Source organism: Phyllostomus discolor, chromosome 3 (assembly GCF_004126475.2).
Source record: "Phyllostomus discolor isolate MPI-MPIP mPhyDis1 chromosome 3, mPhyDis1.pri.v3, whole genome shotgun sequence".
NCBI classification, from domain to species: Eukaryota; Metazoa; Chordata; class Mammalia; order Chiroptera; family Phyllostomidae; genus Phyllostomus; species Phyllostomus discolor.
The window spans coordinates 54,411,806-54,433,909 of NC_040905.2; positions in this window are offsets into that span (position 1 = coordinate 54,411,806).

Consider the following 22,104-nt stretch of genomic DNA (forward strand, 5'->3'; position numbering starts at 1 on the left):
GAACAGGGGCCAGAATGATAGAGGTAAATAGCTTTTGGCTTTTCAAGTAAATTTTTGAGCTGCAGTTTTGAGTTGCTACCTAGTAGACATTTCCACCTTATCTCTCATTTTGATGGACCCCACTTACCTACTGGACACCTCTATAAAAATTATAGAAAAATAAGCCCCTTCCAGCTGAGCACAGCGTCATGCCAGAACACACTGGACACCTTGTCCAGTCACCTTCTCTGCACATTGAGCACTGGGAAACAGTACAACTCTCAGTAGCATTCCTACACAGTCATCTCATACTTAAATTTTTCAGATTATTTCTACTGAAATTTACTGCCCTCTCCCAGTTTTCCCACATCTGGCAAGAGGTAGATATCACTGTAATTGACATTGAACAATTATTCAGAATTTTAATAGGGTTTCATATACTTTATATACTTTTTGCATTATTGAAGTTTTTATTTCAAAAAAATAAAGCCACAGTTAATTTCACATAAATATCTGGGAAGAGAAGGGGAGAGGGATGGGATACTTTCAGGGATCATTTCTATAGTTCGTTCTATATCCTTTAGAATAAGCTTTGTATGTTCTGTTTGCTGGATTCCACAACTTAGTACTATGCTTCATAAATATTAAACTTTCAACAAATTAGGTAGATGGAGGTAGGATGAATACTAATTAGGTTTAATAACATTTCCAAGTGTATGAGGGACCAATAAAAGGAGTTCTCTCTTGATGCCTAGTAATTATTAGTTAAATATCAATATACTAATTTATCAGGCTTATATCTTTGATCTGCTCAGATTAATATTATCAACAAAATTCCCCATGTTGCATTCTAAAAGCTTTGTTTAATGCAATTCTATTCTATCTATAAACTGTGTAGTGTGAAATCTTTATTCATGCTAAAGCTCTCCTGCTACTACCAAAATCAATCACACTTTTCTCCGACAGAGTAGATATTAAGTTGAACCATATGAAATTACCAACATTTCACATTTTGGACATAAAAATAGCAATTACTGATGGTTCAGTGGTCATAGTTTTCAGCTACAGGACTACTCATGGAGTTCTTTCCTCCGTATATGTACATGTTTGGGAAGCCATGAATTTCCCACGACCAGCAACTGATGAAGTGTGTTCTATACTCATACATCCAGTGTAGCAGAATTGCAACCATGCAATCTGGTATCATTTTATTGCAATTAAAGAAAAAGACAGTCTGAAATTCTCAAGTGCAACCTTTTTTCCAACAGTCTAACTTTTGGAGACATTACTTTCAATTACAGTACCAAAAATACGCCCTGATGCACACAGTAGGATGACTTTACAGCAAGACTCTGGCTTGCAATCTTTACCATTATAGGAGTTAGTATGAACTGTCTGAAAAAAGTTGTCAGGAGTTCAGAAAGGTAATTCTATATATTTCCAAGTAATTGTAGAAAAAAGAAAATTTCCTGCCATGTTCTGAATGTTTGCATGTTCCTGAAATTCATGTTGAAACCTAAACCCTAATGTGATGGTATTTGCCATGGAGCTTGTGGATGGTGATTAGATCATGATATTGCAGCCCCCGTGAGTGGAATTAGTACCCTTATAAAATTGATCCCTGAGAGCTCCCTCATCAGACATGAAACATCTGCCCAGCACCTTGATCTTGGACTCTCCAGCCTCCAAACTGAGAAATTTCTGTTGTTTATAAGCCACCCAGTCTGTGGTATTCTGTTATAACAGCCTGAATGGACTGAGACACCTCCTAAATCTAAAATTCCCCACATGTTCTCCCCCAAATCTACTGATTGGTAGGAAAAGCAAATTCGCCCATAATCTCTGCCTATAATGTGACTAAGTGTGATGTGATTTATAAGAAAAAAAAAAAAATATATATATATAGTCATTTAGATGACCAAATACATTTCTCATGCATATTTGCTCTTCACCCACAGTTCCTAGTTCAGCTCCCAAAACATTTCTAGTTTTTTGAGTAATAAGAGTAATGGGAGCATAATATTTGGTCTGTTTTTCTCAGAGTTAATGAAAAGACTTTAGAGTTGTAAAGGTGAAATGGGTGTCTCGTGATTCCTAACAAGCCCCTTTTTACCAGAACTGGATTTATGTTCATGAAGGTAACATTTTGGAAAGCACCAAAGGATGGCCAGGGGAACCAGCCTTGAAAAGAAGGTTGGAACTTCCACTACCACCCCCTGATTTCTGGGGAGGGGAGAAGGGATAGAGGTGGCACCAATCACCAATGGCCAAGGAGATAATGAATCATACCTATGTAATGAAGCATTTAAAACAAAACCTACAAGGGAGGGGGTCAGAGTTTCCAGGTTGGGGAACAAGAACAATAATCTAGTGAGTAAACAGGTTTCCTGAGTCCTGTGTGCCATTGTAGCACATTAGTCAAACCAAAGACAGGTTCATGAGGGCCTCTGATATACAGCCAGCTGGCCAGAAGTAAAGGTAATAACCTGGACTTGCAAATAGCATCCTATATTGGAGGGAGTCATTGGAGCCCTCAGACTGTAGCCAGTGGGTCAGAAGCACAAATAACAACCTGGGCTTCCAACTGGCATCTGAAGTGGAGGGCAGTCTAATGGATTTGAGCCCTTTACCTCTGGAAATGATGCTACCTCTAGGTAGACAGTGTCAGAATTGAGTTGAATTCTCAGACAGCCTGCTGGTATCCCAGAATTGCTTGTTGCTATAGGAAAGCCTACACATACATACACCCTGAAATTGTGTTTAGAAACCCTAAAAACTAAAAAAACATATTTTAAGTTACATATAAGTAGGAAAATAAGCATTCAGACCAGCAAGATCATGTGTAGAGCCTATACCCCAGGAGAGACTTAAGCAGAGGGGCAGTGAGGGCAGAGGAGATAGGCATGAGGGCGGGAGGTAGGGAGACTGGGGATGTTGAGATACAGATAAAGTCACTCGAAAGCCAGCTTGAGACCTTACAGAATGGAGCACTGTTACTGTGACTTGAAAATGAGGAGCACCCAGTGGCACCACTTCTGAGTAAATTGCAAGTATCAGGGAGGTGTACCCTTGGAGGCTTGCTGGTAAATGAAGAAAAAAGAAGGGGAAATTAAAGTTCCTGTAAAAACAAAGAGTTACAGATTCAGAGGATACAGCAAGCCGTGTCCTATCAAAACATTTGTTAAAGAAATAGTAACCATATCACAAAAAGGGAACATTTTTCTAACTAAAAAGCCTGGTTAGCCTCCTCAAACTCTCACTTTGGCTACATGTAATTGTATTACTAGTACAGCAAAGTAATATTTCAAAGTTAATAGCATATGACAGCATTCACACAAAGTTACTATAAGAAGAAAACAGCAGTTTAGTTCAGCTGATGAAAATTCTGCCCCTCTCCCCGAACACTATCTTTGGAGCAAAAGAAATCTTAACACAATTCAGTGCAAATTAAATATCCATAACATTTGCAAATATTGAGGGAAATCAAAACACATTGAATTAAAAATTCAAAAACTTAGAACAGAAATTGGCCCTCGGGGAGCTTTGAAACAATAAAAAAATAGCCCATCAAATAATAGCTGACTCAAATAGGAAAGAAGACACCATGATCTTTGAAATTACAAGATATCTAAGGAAGGATAGATTTGCCAGAAATTTAATAAAGGAACTGAAGGAAAGGCTTAAAACAGCTGTGAAATAAATGCAAAACAAAGACATAAAAAGGTAAAATTTACATACAGTGAAACGGACAAAATTTTAGAGACTATTTAATGAGTTTAGATAAATACACATACCAGTATATAGTACAAATTCCTGTTAAAATGGAGAACTTCACCTTAACTGCAGAAAGTAGCCTCACACCCTCTCTCAGCTGATCCTTGCCCCATCTTTCAGAAGCAACAACTCTTCTGATTATTTTCATCATAGATTAGTCTCTTCTAGAACATTATAGTGTATATCATTTTTGTGTATTAAAGTTTAAAAGAATAGTGCCCTGGCTGGCATAGCTCAATGGATTGAGCGCGGGCTTCGAACCAAAGCATCGCAGATTCAATTCCCAGTCAGGGCACATGCCTGGGTTGCACTCCACGGCTCCCAGCAACCACACATTGATGTTTCTCTCTCTCTCTCTTTCTCCCTCCCTTCCCTCTCTAAAAATAAATAAATAAAATATTTTTTAAAAAGTTTAAAAGAATAAAGATGCCTTAGATGCACCTATTAGGTGGTATTATTTTAAGAAACATGAATATTAGTATCAGTTCTAGTATTTTCAAAACACTTCTCATAGAAAATATGACCTAAGAGCTTTCCAATGACATAATACAATTGAAGAGGTATGGAATATGGAGTTTATATGTAGTAAAAGAATTAGCAGCATCGAGTGAGGAGTCAGAAAATTTTCTTCTCAGAGGTATCTTAAGTAGCATGCAGAGAAAAGATAAAAAAAAAAGATCAACAAGAAAAAAGTAAGAAATAAAGTATCTTTAAAGGTAACTGCTGCATATTTACTTTGTTGTGTCTCTTGTACCTAGCACAGTATCTGGTAAACAGTGAGTACTCAATTAATGTTTGTGGAAGTGAGTTTAAGACCATTTCCAGTATACAGAAGACTAGAACATAGTTGAAGATAATGAAAATAAGTAGAACTTCATGAAGTATCAAGAGGCCCTTGGCTTAGCTGAGGATGAGCTGAGGATGAGCTTAGGATGAGATTAGATAGACATGTGTGGCCAGGAGGAAAGGTGGTGGGATTGGCCAGGATTGATGTGAGGGCCAGGACTGATGCTGGGGCTACAACCCATTATGGTTGTGAGCCTGTGGGTGATGAGAACAATATTAATGTGTCACACCTGCCTGGTGGCCTAGTAAGAAGAGTAGAAGAATAGCCAGAAAGAGATAATTTAAGAATGGGAATATGAGGGTTCAATCAGGGTTGGAACATTAAAAGTGAAAGGGTAGAATATTCAATATAAGATATTTGGAAATGAAATGCAGGAAAAGAACACTTCCCATTACCCCTAATTGTTTTGTTTCAGTAATGTGTTTATTATATTTATGCACTTTATTAACTGCTTTAGCAATTCTATTATATCAGGTACATGTGCAAAATATAGTAACTGTATCTTACATTATCATTTCAAAAAGAAATGAGAATAGAAACTTCTTCAAAAGGCAAGCCAATGTTAAAAGTATTTTGGTTTCTCTATCTTTATAGTTAATTTAATTCTGGTCTTAAAATCTTAAGGCCTTTACATTCTAATACCTGTGGTAAAGCCTTTTGATGTCTTGAATACTTAACGCTTTCTCTGGCATTATAAAATAACTTTATAGTGCAGTTAATCAAATGACAGTAAGAGGCAGTACTCTACAGAGAGCTCATTTTAATATTTAATAAGATGAATGTTGAACTGTAAAGTTGAAAGCAGTCCCATTCACGTATATTCATACCATGTCAGTATTCCATCAAAGCAGAACTCTATGTGGTCTGTCCAAGGAGTTGCTTGACAAAGGTGCATTCCTATCACCTAATATATATTTAAGTCCTCTGTTTTAAGGTATTGTAGTGGTCTTTGAGAGAAACACTAAGAAAAGTAAGGTGATACTTCCTATCTTTTAGGAGTACAGAAAGAAACCTAGGATTAAGGTAGCTCTCTCTATACAAATCAGGTACCAGTTGGATAAGAGTATGTGCTGGAAGTGAGGCTCAAAGAGAGCTCTGACTGCTTTGGAGAGCTGGGAATCTAGTGTGTCTGAGACAATTTTGTCAAGTTTTGGTCTTGAAGGATGGGCGGACTTGAAGGTCATAGATATGTGGGGAACAGGCTGGGTCATTCAGAAATAGAGCACATATTTGCACACATATTATAGATATAACACTTATAAACATTTATATAGAGAGACGTACATATATGAATTGTACAGATATGTTTACTTACAGGAAAGTTCTTTAAGCATCATTTTAATGCTCAAGGTAAACATTTTATTTATTTCACAGGTGGTTTAAAGCAATACAATGAGATTATATTGCTTAGCTATAAAAATTACATCTGAATATCTGGAACACTAAGCCACTAAGCTCTGGCTGTTATGACAACATCTTTTGTACAGTTTGTGAGCAATGATGATAGGCTCCCAAATATTACATTGTTAGAAGGAATCTTCATTAGGACAAAACACTGGACCTCAGTGCCCTGGGGTCAAATAAGTCATCAATCTGCAAAAGTAAAAAACTTCCCAAGCAACAAACATGTTATGAGAGCTTCAAAAAGCTAAAATTTAGCTGTTAAAATGTAATATATGGAAGCAAAAATGATTACTAAAAAGGAATGTAAGCAAGAATTGGTGGATTTAGAAATAATTTTCAGCAACATCCATTAAATTTTTCATTCAAGGTCTATAGTCATATAAATATATACATATATATGTGTGTATATATATATGATATATTTCATATATTTTTGAGTTGCCCTCAAGGATGATTTAGGCAGATACTTTTTCAGCCTTTTAACCTTTCAATCAGCCCTGGGTGGTGTGACTCAGTGGACTGAGCATTGGCCTCCAAACCTTTCAGTATTTGTGTGAGTATGCACACACACACACACACACACACACATATATCACAATCATTTCAAATAGAGTGAATGAGAAAAGGAGTGGATTTTTATTTTATGAGTACATTGAAAGCCTCCCAGAGAAGAAAGACTATGGCTTGAAATTTAGTGAAAAATTGTAATTACACGTGGGATACGGCAGAGACAGATGAGTGGGCCTTTCAGGCTGTTTCTGGAAGCATCTGCATAGCTCTAAAGACTGCATGGGTGGGTGCAGAGCCTAGAATCGGGTTTAAACATCCAGAAGACTGAGTTGTAGAAGAGAATGACAATGTATTGGTGTATATGTAATAATCTGCACTTACCTTCTCAGGAGGAAAATTTACTGGAGAGATTAAATTAACATTTTATTGTTTTAGTCAGAGAAAATAAAAATTAAAAACATGGAAAAAATGTAATATTAAACTGTAAAGTGTAGTATACATGGTTTTAATATTCAAAAGCAACTAATGTTTATTGAGAAATTAAGTGCTGAATTTTGGGACCATCATGCATTATCTATAATGTATGTTTTACTACAGTGCAAGGAGGTATTCATCTTTCTTTATTTTCCTAGATATCATGCAGTTAACTAAGCTGTTAATGTGTTAACTGAGATGGAAACATTATTTAGTTCTCAGTATGTTTTGGTACCTCTTAGTCTGTTGCTGATCCCCCTTTACTCACTTGATCTTAAATCTGACTGTTTTTCCTGACTTTGTGTGTGTGTTTGTTGTTATTGTTTCTACAGAGGCTTAATCTCTTCAGGATATTCAGTTTGCAGTCAATACTGCAAAGGATTAGCTAAAATGCATCTAATAAAACTGTGTATGAGTGGGAGGCTGAGGGCCCTGGGTCTGAAAGCAGGAAAACATACTAATGAAGCTAAAAATATATCTCATTGTTATCTTTTTGAAAGAATTGTTACATGGTGTCTTTTTATGTTTCTTTTACTTGAGAATACAGGAAGGACTGGTGACATTTCATAAATAGGAAAGTTTAGAAATATCTAGACAAGAATATATAGTAGCACTATTAAACTGTTGATACAATCTTAAAACAACACTATCACATAGGTAATTATTTATTTAAGAAATACTAATGCATTGTTCTAGGAAATTGACATACATCAGTGAACAAAACAGAGCAAAATCCCTGCCTTTGTTAAATTTATATCCTACAGAGTTATAAAGAGAGAATCTAAAAAGGAGCATAATAAACAAATTGCATAGTATCTTTCTTAGAAGTTGGATTGCTGTAAGAAAAAGATGTAACTGGGAAAGAGGGATGGGGGGAAGTGGTAATCTTAAGTAGGCTCATCAGTGTAGGCCTGGTTGAGAAGTTAGTATTTAAGTAAAAGCTTGAGATACCTGGGGGAAGTGTGTTCCTCAGGCAGGAGTTTGCCTCTTGGGTTCAGGAAACAGCCAAACTGTCAGAGGGGCTGGAGCACAGCAGTGAGAGACCCTAACCTGGACAGGTCACTGAGGGGCTGGAGTGCATAGAACTCTCCAAGCCTCTCAAAGTACCTTGGCTTTTACTCTGAATGAGAAAGGGAGTCTCTGGAGGATTTAGGGGATAATAGTAACACAATCTGACATATTTTCAAAGGTTTGCTGTGGCCTCCACATTGAGAACAGATTGCAGGGTGCAGGATTGGAAGCAGGAGGCAAAGGAGCTGCACATTGCAGTATTCAGACAGGGATAGCAGGGACTCAGAGCAGCATGGGTATACCTTGAATGTAGAGCCAATAGGATTTGCTGACAAGGATTTCCTGACAAATAAGCTGTCAAGGAGTGAGAGAAAGAAAGAACATGCTTCTTTACATATTAACAAATCTGTAGTTTAAACCGTACCCAAGTGTGTCCTAGGACATACAAGGTCTGTCCAGAAAGTATCCATTAGTGTGTTATGAAAAATAGACATTTACTGAAAAAAATACAACATACAAGCAACATTGTACATAGGACAAATGATAGGTCAGTCCCCTTCAAAGTAGGCACCTTGGGACCTCACGCAGTTCTCCCAGTCACCATCAGCTGCCGTCATATCTTCCTCAATCTCATAGATGGTCTGATACACCATCCCTTTCAAAGGTGATTTTAGGTTTGGGAAAAGCCAGAAGTTACAAGGTGCCAAATCTGGGCTGTAAGGGAGCTGAGTCACCTGGGTGATTTGATATTTTGCCAAAAAATTTTACAGGAGATGTGATGCATGAGCAGATGCATTGTTGTGATGAAGCTGCCAATCACCAGTTGCCCATAGCTGCGGCCTTCTGATTCATCAAAATAGTTTCCACTGAGGAATATTCAAGCTTAATGAAAAATTTATGCAGATTTGTTGATCTACTTGCTCAGTTATTTTGAATGTGATGGGCACACAGCACACATGCTCCCTCAATGGCATCTACCACCACCACTGACGAGTACAGTGAAGTTGTCATTGTTCCCCCATGTATGACTGGAATGTTCCAGTCCACTCTCCTTGGCTGTCAGCTTACATCATCACTCAGACTATTCTCGTTATATTGACAATGGTTGGACTTTTTCTGGACAGACCTTCTATACTATCAAATGATATGAACATTTAAATTAAGGTCTACTTGTGCCACAGAAGCTCTTAACCACTGTGACATTGGGTGGGGAAGGAGGCAGAGTGGTGTTATAGCATCACTCAACCACTCAACCATCAAAAGAAATATTTCTTTTGTAAATAATTTTTCATTTTTGTGCCTCCGCACCCTCTAATTCTCATCCATTTCTCTGCTTTTGTCTTCTATTTAAGTTTGCCTCCTACTCAGTTTTCAACGTACCACTTAGCATTTGGATTTTTATCAAGGCTACAATACTCATACTTTGAGCCAAACCTATCCTGATAACATAATTATGAGCAAAATTGTTATGCCAGTGAAAGAGGCTCTGTCAAAAGACAAGGAAACAGAAACCTTCTTATTTACTTTTCAATTTTTGATATGGAAATTAGTATGTGCTTATTATCATCCACAAGCATATTGTTTACACATCAATTAAACTCACATTGCCTACAAATACTTTAATTACACACTACTAAGAGCTGGAAAATTATATGTGGCGCGCTTCGTATAGTCATTCCCAGATGTCACACTAAATTACAGGTGAGGAAAAAACAAGTATCTTGTGAAATGCCATAATAATATGAACAATTATTATAAAAAATACAGTTCCTGTTTATTTACCTCAATTTTTGAAGATATAGATTTCATAGGAGAAATACATTATTTTTATCATTTCCATCAGCAAGTCCAATTTCAAGGTGCAATGTTAAGACTTTAAAAGTGACCTTGTGACACTGTGCTGATGAACTAAATTCAAGAAGAAAAGACAAAAGCCATGGATAAAAATTCATGTTATTTTATTTTCTGTTCTGCTAGGCTTTGTGTTTACAGAAGGAAGAATCTTTGGCACACTAAACACAAGAGATTTGCATTCATAAAACTGTGTTTCCTCAAGAGAATCTCAGACTCCCCCTTTAACGCTGGATTAGAATTTACATTTTAAAGATTTCACAGCTGATATTTCAACCTACATTCAATTTCATTTAATGAAGTAATAGCATAACCTCAGTTTAAACCTTACTTTACTTTACAAAACCTTACTTTAGTCTTTTAAGGGAAATTTTTAAAATTCTCTTGGTCTTTTAGATATCAAGTCCAAGTTACAGTCAGTCTGAATGACAACTGCTAGAGGTCATCACCAGAGGAGAGTGTGGTGATGTGACAGCAGAAGCCAAGCCTGGGGAGATGTGTGTCCCCCTGGGGCACACTCTGCCAGCCCCAGACAGTCAGTTACTTTAAGTTACCCGGCGGTGATTGTGTCAGACTTCAGGGGGTCAGAATCCACAGCTGCTTCTAGAGACTATGGGGTTCTTTGTGAAATTTATTCCAAGGAAATTTCTTTTCCTCACTACAGACTCATTACTGCTTTGAGCCCTCTTCACACTCGAATATATCGGGCACGTGTAAGAAGATGTAAGTCGATACATAGACACCTTGGATAACAAGGCCTCCAAAACCGTTATGACAGATTTGAATGAATACAAAGCCAAACCCTTGGCCATGTGCTCTCAGTCCCCAAAAACATATATGCAGGCTTCCTTTTCAGTTTTCTGTTCCATTTTCATCTAAGTACACTCTCCTTTGTCAAATTCTTCTGACTCCTAACTCTTTTATTGTCCAGGTGAGGCTAGGCCGTAGTAGTGGGGAGAAATACAGCTTGCTTCCCTGGATTTCTCAATGCTTCTGCTTTAGCTTCCTGGGCCACAGAAACTTAAATGCTATAAAGGTAGAGAGTGTTTGTTTTCTATTCTCTTAGAATGTAAAAGCATCTTCACATATGAAAGTTAGTTCTGTAGTCATTTGCCAAGTTAATTTCTCAGATTTATGTCGTCTTTCAAGACCAGCTGGTTAGAGTCTTCACCAGGCCACTAGGTTAAGCCCCAATGTACCTGAAAGACTGGAGGACTACCTCAGTAGGGATTTACATGTCAAAATGGGAAGAAGCTCTGGAAGTTAAGACCTCTCTAGGTAGTTGGGTCTTAAAAGCTAAGATTTACAGTTGTCTGCCTCCTGGAGAGATTTTATAAACAAAAGGGGAAGAAAACAGCTGCCTTTCTTTCTCTCTTTCCCTTTCTTTCTTTTTCTTTCTTTCTTTCTTTCTTTCTTTCTTTCTTTCTTTCTTTCTTTCTTTCTTTCTTTCTTTTCTTTCTGTCTTTCTTTTCTTCCTTCCTTCCTTCCTTCCTTCCTTCCTTCCTTCCTTCCTTCCTTCCTTCCTTTCTCTCTCTCTCTCTCTCTCTCTCTCTCTCTCTTTCTTTCTTTCTCTCTTTCTAGATTTTATTTCTTTCTTTTTAGAGAGGGGATGGGAGAGAGAAAGAGAGGGAGAGAAACATTAATGTGTGGTTACCTCTTGCATACCCTCTGCTGGGGACTTGGCCTGCAACCCAGGCATGTGCCCTGACTGGGAATAGAATCAGCAACCCTTTGGTTCACAGGCCAGCACTCAGTCCACTGAGCCACACCAGCCAGGGCTAATTTGTAATTATTTAATATTTTCTCTGACTACATTAGAAGTGACACCATAAAATACATTTTTATAGTGAGAATCAAAAGTTCAAAATTGTCATTTGAGAATACAAGATACACAAAAGAAAGGAAAGCTCAATTCTCACTCATACTGGGTGTCTGTAGGATGCTTGTCTGTGCAGTCAGTTCTTATTATTTGTAGGTGTCGTATTCTATGATGTTGCCACAAATACAGAATTAGTGAATATTGACTCTTCACTCCTATGAGAAATATAGGGTTAGGTTTCCGCAAGCCCCTATTAATGACTTTTTGTCAACTGATTAATATATAACTCTGTTTTGTGTGTGTTTCTGTTTAAAGATATGTTATTTAATATATATTATTGATTCACTAACACTAAATTTATGTCCAACAGGTGTACAACTCATGCTTAAACAAGTATTACCCAATGTCTTTTCTTCTGTAAGGTCCAGCTCAGCGTTCCTGTGCTCAGGAACACCAGGCAGCCCTTCAGCATGAAGGAGCTATTTCAAACAAAATCGCCACTGCCACCACCAGCGACAAAAGACACAAAAACGCAAGTAGCATGGCACTAAATAGATCCCCCAAAGGACACGTGTTTACAGTATGAAACTTGAAACAAGAAGATGGGGCATCACCTTATCCCTCAGCTGGGAATGTGTCCATCCTGAAATTCAAATTTTTGCCACTTTACTCATGTCCATGAAAGACTGAAAATGCTATGAGTATTGATTTGGGAAGTTACACATATATTTTTGTGAGTAGGCAAATTTTTAAATGCATAATTTATAAATAAGGAGAACTGGTGTGTTTGCAAAAACACCAAAAATGAAATAAGCACCACGCTGCTGGATATAGGCAGCCATGATTTGCTGCCTTTTCACTGGAGTTTAAGGAGAAACCGGACGACTCTGTGAGTCAGTGTGTGGAGTGAATCAAAACATGGGAGATGGCCAGGAGTTAGGTAATTTTTAAAGTTCCTATAAACACTGAGATTTTATGACTTGTTTTGTTAAGATTATACACCAGAATGTAAAACCAAAAAGATGACTTTGGCCTCAGATTGTTTTAAAAATATTTTAATAATAATTAGCTGATATTTTGTCATGTAATTATACCTTATTTTTATGCAATAAATACCATCTTATGGCAGTGTCATTGATGCTATTCTGCCTTCAAGAAGTGATCTAGGGTAATGGGAAAACTTACACACACACACACACACACACACACACACACACAAACCTACAGGTTATACACCGAAACACTTAGGTGAGGTTTACATTCACATAATTAAATGAACATGTTGTTTCCAAAAAGTTCCCTTAGAGAACTGAGCTAAGTGTCTTTTAGAATATCACTGCTATGGTCCAAAAACTTCTCTTTTTTCTCTTTAGAACATTTTTGGATCATTTCAAAATTTCTAAATCACAAAAAAAAATCAGTCTATCTTCTGTCACCTGTCTTTGAACTCAAAACGGTGCTGTCCAGTTTTCTTTCTTATTGGAGTCATATAACACTCAGCTTCTTATGAGTTCCTATTTTAAAATTTAAACATGCTACTCTTACACACAAATTATTAAAAATGCAGTTTGAGTGTGTACATATACAATGTGTTCAATGAGGGCAGGATTATGCCTTTGTGCCTACAACTTCATCTCACCACCTTAAATACTGCTTATTACAGTAAGGCATCCAATAAGTATCTGTTGAACCAAAAAATTAAGAAACATAAGAACTCAAGGTATAAATGGGAAGGATACAATTAAATATGGATGTCATGCAAGCCTATATCTTTTATCATTATTATCTTACACATCACTGTACAGGGAAAGATCTGGGTGTGGGTCAGTCAGACTTTTGTTGGTGCGGCAGATCATATTATTTGAAGTTGAACTCATCAGTACGTCAGCCATGCCACGTTCTTACAATATGATATTAAATCTCTTTTATTAAATAGTGGCATCTATGTACCTTTTCCCTGGAACCTGAGCAGAAATTTTTAGCTGGCCCTATCACTAAAGGTGATAGAAAACAAGGCCATAAAAACTGATGCAGATTCTGTATGGCTCCCTCCTTCTCAAAACACACACCTTGGGAGTCCTGAGTGAATATGTAAATCTGGCTACCCTGAAGCGGCCATGTTGAAGAGATCATGTGGACAGAATTTACAGAGACAGAGACAGATGTCTAAGGAGTCCAGCTGTTACTGCCCCCACCTGTTTGAGTCTCACAGATCAGATGCATGGTATGCAATTACAGAAACCCCGGAGATAACCAAGCCGCAGCTATCTGACTGCAACCTTATGAGACACTTTGACTCAGAACTGCACAGCCTCTCCTCTTTTGAAATCCTCACCCACAAAATTTATGAGATAAATGAGTATCATTATTTTAAGCCATTAAATTTGGGGATAGCCATTGTAACTGAAATGGCTTAGGTGGGAAAAGGAACAGTTCAACTGCCAAAACTCTAAAAGCTGGTCACCAAATGAGTTCCTGTAGAATTTACTGAATGAAAGATCTAATCCCTTACTTACTACTATTGATTCTCTGAAAATTCAGAGTTTTAAACTCAATTTTCAAATGATGTTTTATAATTTGAGTATGTAAGTTGTCTATGTTTTTATGTGGGGAGGGGGTGTGTAAACCTGGGGTAAATTTCAAGTAAATATCTTTTTAAGTATATAAATGTTGGGGTACAGAAGTATATAATGGATGTCCACAAAGTTAGAATAAAACATTTCTTGCCTTGATTGAAATCGGATTTGTCTCTTTAACTTCTCAAGTATTTTTAAAAAATCCACTTTTGTGTCTTTGCAGTAGAATGCAATTTGATGGAAGAATTGGTTCTTTTGATTTAAGAAAATAGCTCGAGTCAATGGTTATTTCTCTTTTGTATCAAATGGATACATTTTGTGTTTTACCCAAGGTTTTTCAGCCCACATACTTGATCAACAATCTTTTTTTTTTTTTGGTCAAGCTGTTTTTCTGATGGGTTATTATCTGAGAGCCAGATAGTAGAGATTTAATTTAATACAGTTTTTTAAAAAATAATTCCTTTTCAAATGAAAAGAAACTACTGCTTTTGCTGCTTTTGTTTGTTATATCAAGATGTGCCTCTTAAAACTATATTTCACAAGGAAAGTGCTAACTCACTTTCTCTATGACCCTGAAAATGAAAAGGGGGTGGGGGGGAAGACAAAGGGACAAAACACTGAGAGTTTCCTGGAAAAATGTTTGTTGTCAAGCAGGGAACCCATGCAGCACTGCAGCTGTGCTCTGAGTTTCAGAGGAAGAGACATGATGAGTAGCTCTGTTAAAGCCAAACTGTCCCTTTCTCCTTTTAGGAAAACCACATCTTCAAGAATTTCAGACTAGCTGCCAATGTCTGGATCTATCAAGCAGGTAAATGCTGGGTTGATAGGAAGGTAGCTTCTGCTTCAAAGGTATAGTATCCACCTAAGGACGGTGGTGTCCAGCTGCTCCTACCACATAGGTGAGGTGTCCAGTTCAGGATTATGATTCCAGTCAGAGCCTCTCTCTATGTCAGCAAGTGAGGTGCCAAGCAGCGGTGGATCAGCTGTGTTAGAGGTTGGTTACTTTGGTGTAAAAGAAGAATAAGTGGTTCAACATATTTTCCTGTTACTGTTCCCAGGAGGACCATCCTTGGACCTGATCTTGCAGCTGCTGTTGGTAAAGCCTTTTGTCATTACCATGTATCTCTATGCACAACTGCTCTCTCTGTTCTAGAGTGTTGAATCCTATTAGTAAGCCAATAATAACATATATTAGTCACCAAATAGGTAAAAAGTTGGATATAGTCAAAGCTGGATCTAATAATATAAAAGCTAAGAGGAAAAGTACATCAAAGGAGAATTTAACTAAAAAAGAAAACATTCAAGTGAGTGCCTTTGTGAAGAGAAGAAAGAATTGTTTCATTAAATCCTTGTTCTCCACCAGGAAACTGCCTCAGCTTCCTCTCCAAACTAGACATTAGTCTGATTGACAGACTCACTCTGATCAAGCTTTTCTTTCGGAGGAAAACATAATTTAGTTCTTAGCTCCTGAGTTCCAAAGCTTATCTTCTGGGTATTTAAGAGCAATTTAAGGGATTCTTCAATGACATGTTTTTATTCTAAGAGCAATTTTCCTGTTACTGGCTGGCAGCAACATCTATATAGATTCAACTCTCAGTTTTCATTCCTAAAATGACATTTTTAGAGTTATTTCCTTGGTATAAACTCCTGAAAACTCTTCTAATCCATATTTTAAGGCATGCTTTCAAAATAATTAATGTTCAGTTGTAATCTTAATTATGTATTACCTTTAGGTAATTTCAAGATTAGACATTTTTAATATGTAGAGAGATGCAGAAGGGCCTGTAAGAGTAAATACAGAAAAAAATTCAAAAACTAAATCAATTAGGAACTAGGAAAACAAGAGTTATGAAAAAGAAGGTTTAGAAAATGTATTCAAAAGGTCAAAGGAGGCATAGAACTCAGAATTGGTGGTGGATAATGAGGAGCAGCAATATTTCTTACCTCTGTTTCCTCACTTTTCTTCTGCTTAGATATGAAGGTTTTTTTGTCATAAGGATTAAAACTGAAGTCCAATTAAGAGAACAAAGCAGACTCAGAAAAACAGTTTAGGTAGACAAACAAACAAACAAACAAACAGAATGAAAGACCAGTAGTGTACAGATTACATGGCATATTTCTCAAAGTTAGAATTTATTATTCTAAAATAAGAAACATTTGAAAAATTCAAAATACAGCATATATGAATTAAAGCTATGTGTCTTATTATGTGAACTTCCTGATTCTCGTTTTTGGTGTACCCTTTTTTGTTTGAGACACACATTATTATATATTGATTGATTGATTGGTTATTAAGAACTTTTTTCTATTAAAGAAATAAGCCTTTTGTCTATCCTATTACTTACATAAAGCAGACTTGTGTTTATATTAAAATCACAATGAAAAAGGAAAAATAAGGATGAAACACTACATTCCATTATAAAAGAGAAAAAACATTGTTAACAACAAAATCCTATGTTTCTTTATGTTTCTACTTTCTGCAATTTTTTTCCCGTTAAGAATAAACTTTAAATGAAGCTTTTCCTGCAACTGTTAGGATTGCAATTAAAACAATTAATTAAATAGTTTTAAAATAAAAGAAAACTTTGCTCTTAATTGGAAATCAATTGGCTCTGGTTGGTCAGAAAATAAATGGTAATGGGACACAAGTAAGTTTAGATGATAAAACTTGTGTCTTCCTTTTCAGTCTGATAAAGAACAACATTCGGTGATATGCCTGGGAAACACTGCATGGTTAGAAAGTACAATAGCAAAGCCTTAAATTAAGCTACAACTAAAACTATGTATTTTCAGTGGCCCATTTCACGGCTTCTCTGCCCATCTGTATCACTTCATTAAATCAGCGCAAAGAACTTCAAAATGCCATGGCAAGTAATTTAATAAGAATTACTCAATGTACCTGATCTAATTTTCGGCAGCTAGATAATAAAAAGGTGAAAGTGAGAGCACTCGAGATTTTATCCAGGTTCACGGTTTTAAGTACCATCTATAAGCTGAGGTCTTCAGAATCTTAATTTGCAACCTTGATGTTTATGCTGAAATCCAGCCACCTATCCAGGTGAATTGTTTCAAATTACCAACAGCCAAGCCCGTACATTAAGTTAAATCTATAGATAAAACTATGTATTTGATCAAATGGGTAACTAGGCATTTTTAGCCCTCTTTTTTCCTTCACACCCCTTCTTTAATCTATTAACAAGTCATGTTTTTTTCTCTCCTAAACCTATTAAGTCTAATTGTTTCTCACCATTGTCTCATGGCTGAAGCCCTTTTCCATATCACAGTCCTAGTCCTTCTGCCTTTCCTGCTTCTGCTCTTGCTGCCCTATAGTCTGTCCCCCACATAGCACCATGGGCAGCTGTCTGAAAGTTTAAATCAGATCATTTCACTTGTTAGCATCAAACGCATCATGGCTTCCCTTTATCAGCGGACTTAAACTAAAACCCAGACTCTTCACCATAGACTCAGCTCCCGAATGTCATTTCTCATCACTCTCCCAGTACTCACAGTGGCTTTTCTCCTGCCTTCAGGCTTTTGTATTTTCCATTCTCTCTGTTTAGCTCACTCTCCCCTCGATTTTCACATGCCTAGTTTCAGCTTAGATGTCATCTCCTCATTCCTAGTCACTCTTTTAGCTTTATTTTCTACATAGCACTTATCATTATCTGAAATTATACTTCTAATAAAGTTTATTGTCTGTTTCTCCCTAACAGAAAGAAAGCAGGGCAGGAAGGGCTCATAAGGGTCATGGTGGTTCACCTTTCTTGTGCTGTGTGAGAAGAAATTGAGGCCCATAGAAGTTAAATGTTTCACCAATGTACATTCAACTATTTAGGGGTGAAATCAAAAAGGAAAAAGAATTCTTCTGAGACAAGAGTAGAGTAGAATTGTTCCTGCTTTATTCTTCTGTGTTATATTTATTGTTTATTTAATGCAATTATCCCTTCTTTTCCAAGACATTCAGTGGGGCAGAGAGAGCCCTACCTTCGCACCACAGATCTGCAGTTTTACCCACCACAGCTCTGTAGTAGGTGTATGTTATTTTACAGCATGTCAAGAGTTTCCTATAACTATCCATTCCTGCGGCCATCACAGGTAACTGAGATGCTTTATCCAATAACTTTTCTTCACTTAGTGACACTGGACAACAGTAGAGATTTTCAATTTTTTATGGTTTCCTACTACCCCAACTCCATCGCATGGAATCAGGAATGGTGGGAAGCTCTGAAATAGAGATGTTTGTAGTTTAAAGTATTTAGTAAGTCTGTAACTTGAATTCAAAAAGACAGTAATGTGTGTTATCTCTTAAACTCTTCTATTGAAAAATGCTGTTAATATGAACTTCTGCTTTCCAAAATCTAAAATGCCTAAGTACTCATTGGCGTTATGAAACACAGTAGACAACGCAGATCAGTCTTCCCTGCAAGGCCTGGCAGCATCGTCAGACTGTCATTACACACAAGATGCCTCACATAAAGCAGGATAACACAGGACAAAGACATCATAGACAGAGGAATGTCAGAGATGTGGGCTTCTGCACACTTTCCACCCAGAAGTTGTTTATAAAAATTTAGGTGCTGAAGTTAGTTAGTTTTGTTGTGATTTTCATTGTTTCTCATTAGAGGGTTAAAAAACAAATGTGGGTATTTAAGCCTTTGACAAGCTGATTTTAAAATAATGAATTTTTGTTATAATGGGAGGAATTTTTAATACAAATGTTGAGATTTATATAAATCATTCATATAAGAAGAATGTATTAGTCAAAACATGAGAGCATTATGTTAGCTTCTATGAGATGTACATGAAGGAAGCAGAAAACATGGCGTCCATCTTTTAAATTTCCGTGGTCAACGCTGCCAAACACTGCAACTCTAATGTCCTTCTCTGAACCAGTAACACCTAGGTATCATCTGGCTGACACATGGCTGTTTCAGACAACATAGATGGGGTATAGCTGATTCTTCAGAATTACTGCAAAGAACCCTTAAAGTTAAATGAACATATACTTAGGAAGCTCTACAGTGTATAAAATACTGTGCCATATTTTATTAGTGAGGAATAAAAGATTGTGAATAGATTTAAAGTTGGTTTCTGTCCTAAAGGGGAGAGCCAATAAGTATACAAAGCTTCAAAATATAAACAAACAAGTGGTAATTGTTCTGTGAGAAGCAGTAACACAATGCAGATATTCAGAAAAGAGAGAGGCTGCAATATGGTGAAAGCATGGGTCAGAAAGTCTCCTAGAAGAAGGCCGTGGCATTTGTGCAGTATGTTGAAGGATGCGTTTATCTTTATGGACAAGGATGGGGGAAAAAAGCTGTGGAAAAGGGACATTCTAGATATAAATATAGTCAAAGAAACAGAGGCAAAAAATTGGAGTTCATTTGGGAAATAACTACTTTGGCTGTAAATTAGTGCATGTTATGCAAGATTCTGACAAAGGTCATGAATGACAAACAAAATAGTTTATATTTAATACTCTTAGTAATGGGAAGCCACTGGGTTTTGTGACTATAAAGGTGATGTATTTAGAGTTGTGCATTAGGAAGATTAATCTGTAGTAAGAAACAAAATTAGAGTAGAGAGAGTCTGAAGATCAATTAAGTGGCAATTATGTTGGTTCAGCTGAAAGATAATGAGAGAGGGGATAATGGGAATGGAACAGAAGAGACCAATTCAAGAGATTAGGGGAGTTACCAATGGGATTTAGTGATTAATTGCAGGTAGATGGCAAAACGCATTGAGGAGATGAAGGTGATGTGGTTTTAAGCTCAAGAGACCAAGAAAATTAAATCATTAAAAGAAATAATAAATTCTATAGGATGTAATGGAAATGTTTTGAAATTCTATTTGGAACTTTGTTTCAAACATATTTGAGTTATTTTGCAACTAAAAATGCAGAACCAGACACAGGAAAAAAGGTCATAATTGGTGATATAGTTTGTGTGAATCTGTGTGGGTGTGTGGGTAATCTAATTTAAGTAACTGTTACATTGTAAGAGTCAATGAACTCACTGAAGGAGACACAGTGAACATTACCCCTTATGTGGAAGAGAGGAGAAGACAAGGCATATAAGAAGAGGGGAGGAGTTGTCAGTGTTGGAGGAGAATCTCCAGACCAGCATCAATAAATCAAGAACATTTTTATTCCTTAAAAAAATGGCATCATAAGATTATTTTAGATTTTGTTTTAGATTTTCTTTAATTTCAGAAGGGCCTTTTGAATATATTTATCCCCATCCTAGTATAAGTATAACTAATTGAAATAACAAGATAACTCTAGGTAAATAATCTTAAAACACTCTTTTGCTATTGAGAAAACTTTGGTATATATTTTATCAGGAAGCTCAGTAAACTAATAAATTTTTCACTCATCTATTTGACAAATATTTGTTAAGCATGGAGGACACTTAATCTGAAATTGTTTCTTTCTGGATAAATAGGACTAGAGGCTATTAACAGGAGAAAAATACTAGGTCACTGATTCTTTGATCCAAAGGTGTTTATACTTTATTAGCAAGGGAAGTAATTAACTTAAAGCCATTAAACCTTACATTTGGTGGCTCAGACACATCACTAATGTGAATTCTTAACTCACAGTGGTGAACAATTGCCACGAATAGCCAGAGGGGATTTTCCTCCTAATTCTCTCCTTCTGTGATGTGGTCACTGTTAACTACTCACTTCTTCAAATTGTGTCACTCATTAATTCAATATTGATTCAATAAATATTTACCAAGAGTCTATGATGTGGAAGCATCTTTCTAGGTCTTGCACATCTACTGCTGAACAAAATAGACAAAAATACCTGTCTTCATGCAATTATGTTACAGTGAGAATTTACACTAATTGAAGTTAATCAGTATTTTTACAAATTGTGTTTAAATGTTCATATTGCATTATATCATTATATTGTCATACAATTTGCTAATGTTATACATTTATATACTTGTGTTCTAGATGGTGGTTGTTCTTAAGGACAATACAATTACACGCTCCACAGAAATGAATCAAGTGCCTGTTGTTGCTATTTTCCAGGAAAGAGCAACTGAAAATCTGCTTGTCTCTTTCTTTTTTCCTACTGTGAAATTATTATCATTATTTTGAATAACAGTCTCTTATTTTCTGACAAAGTTAGAATTATCATAAATATATTTGGGAAAATAAGAGTTAGATACAGATCATGGTATGAAAGATATATAAAATAAATCTAACTAATAAGAGATAAGGTTTTTTAATTTTATTTATTTATTTTTAGGGAGGGAAGGGAGGGAGATAGAGAGAGAGACAGAGAGAGAGACAGAGAGAGAGAGAGATAGAGAGAGAGAAACATCGATGTGCGGTTGCTGGGGGTTATGGCCTGCAACCCAGGCATGTACCCTGGCTGGGAATCGAACCTGGGACACTTTGGTTCCCAGCCCACGCTCAATCCACTGAGCTATGCCAGCCAGGGCAAGAGATAAGGAATAAAAGAATTGGAAAACCTCAATTTTGCAAGGCTTAATACAATAACTGATCTAAATATCAATCATCAATGGCTGGTGAAACTACTAGGAAAATGGCTGATGGCAACTTTATGATGGATGAAGATGAAGCTTTTGATCAATCTTAATATCACTAAGGATAGAAAAAATCAGACATTATGTGTCTCCTGATATAATAAAATAAAAATCACACATAGTCACTTATGTGTCTTCATAAATAAAATAAAACCTGAATATCTGGATCTAATCAAGCTTATAAATTTAACCATTACATACAGAAAATAAGCCTAGACATATATGCTAAATTATTCTACAAAATATAAATCAGTTGAATATAATGTGAGAAATTCTAAGGAGAAATTACATGATTTAAAA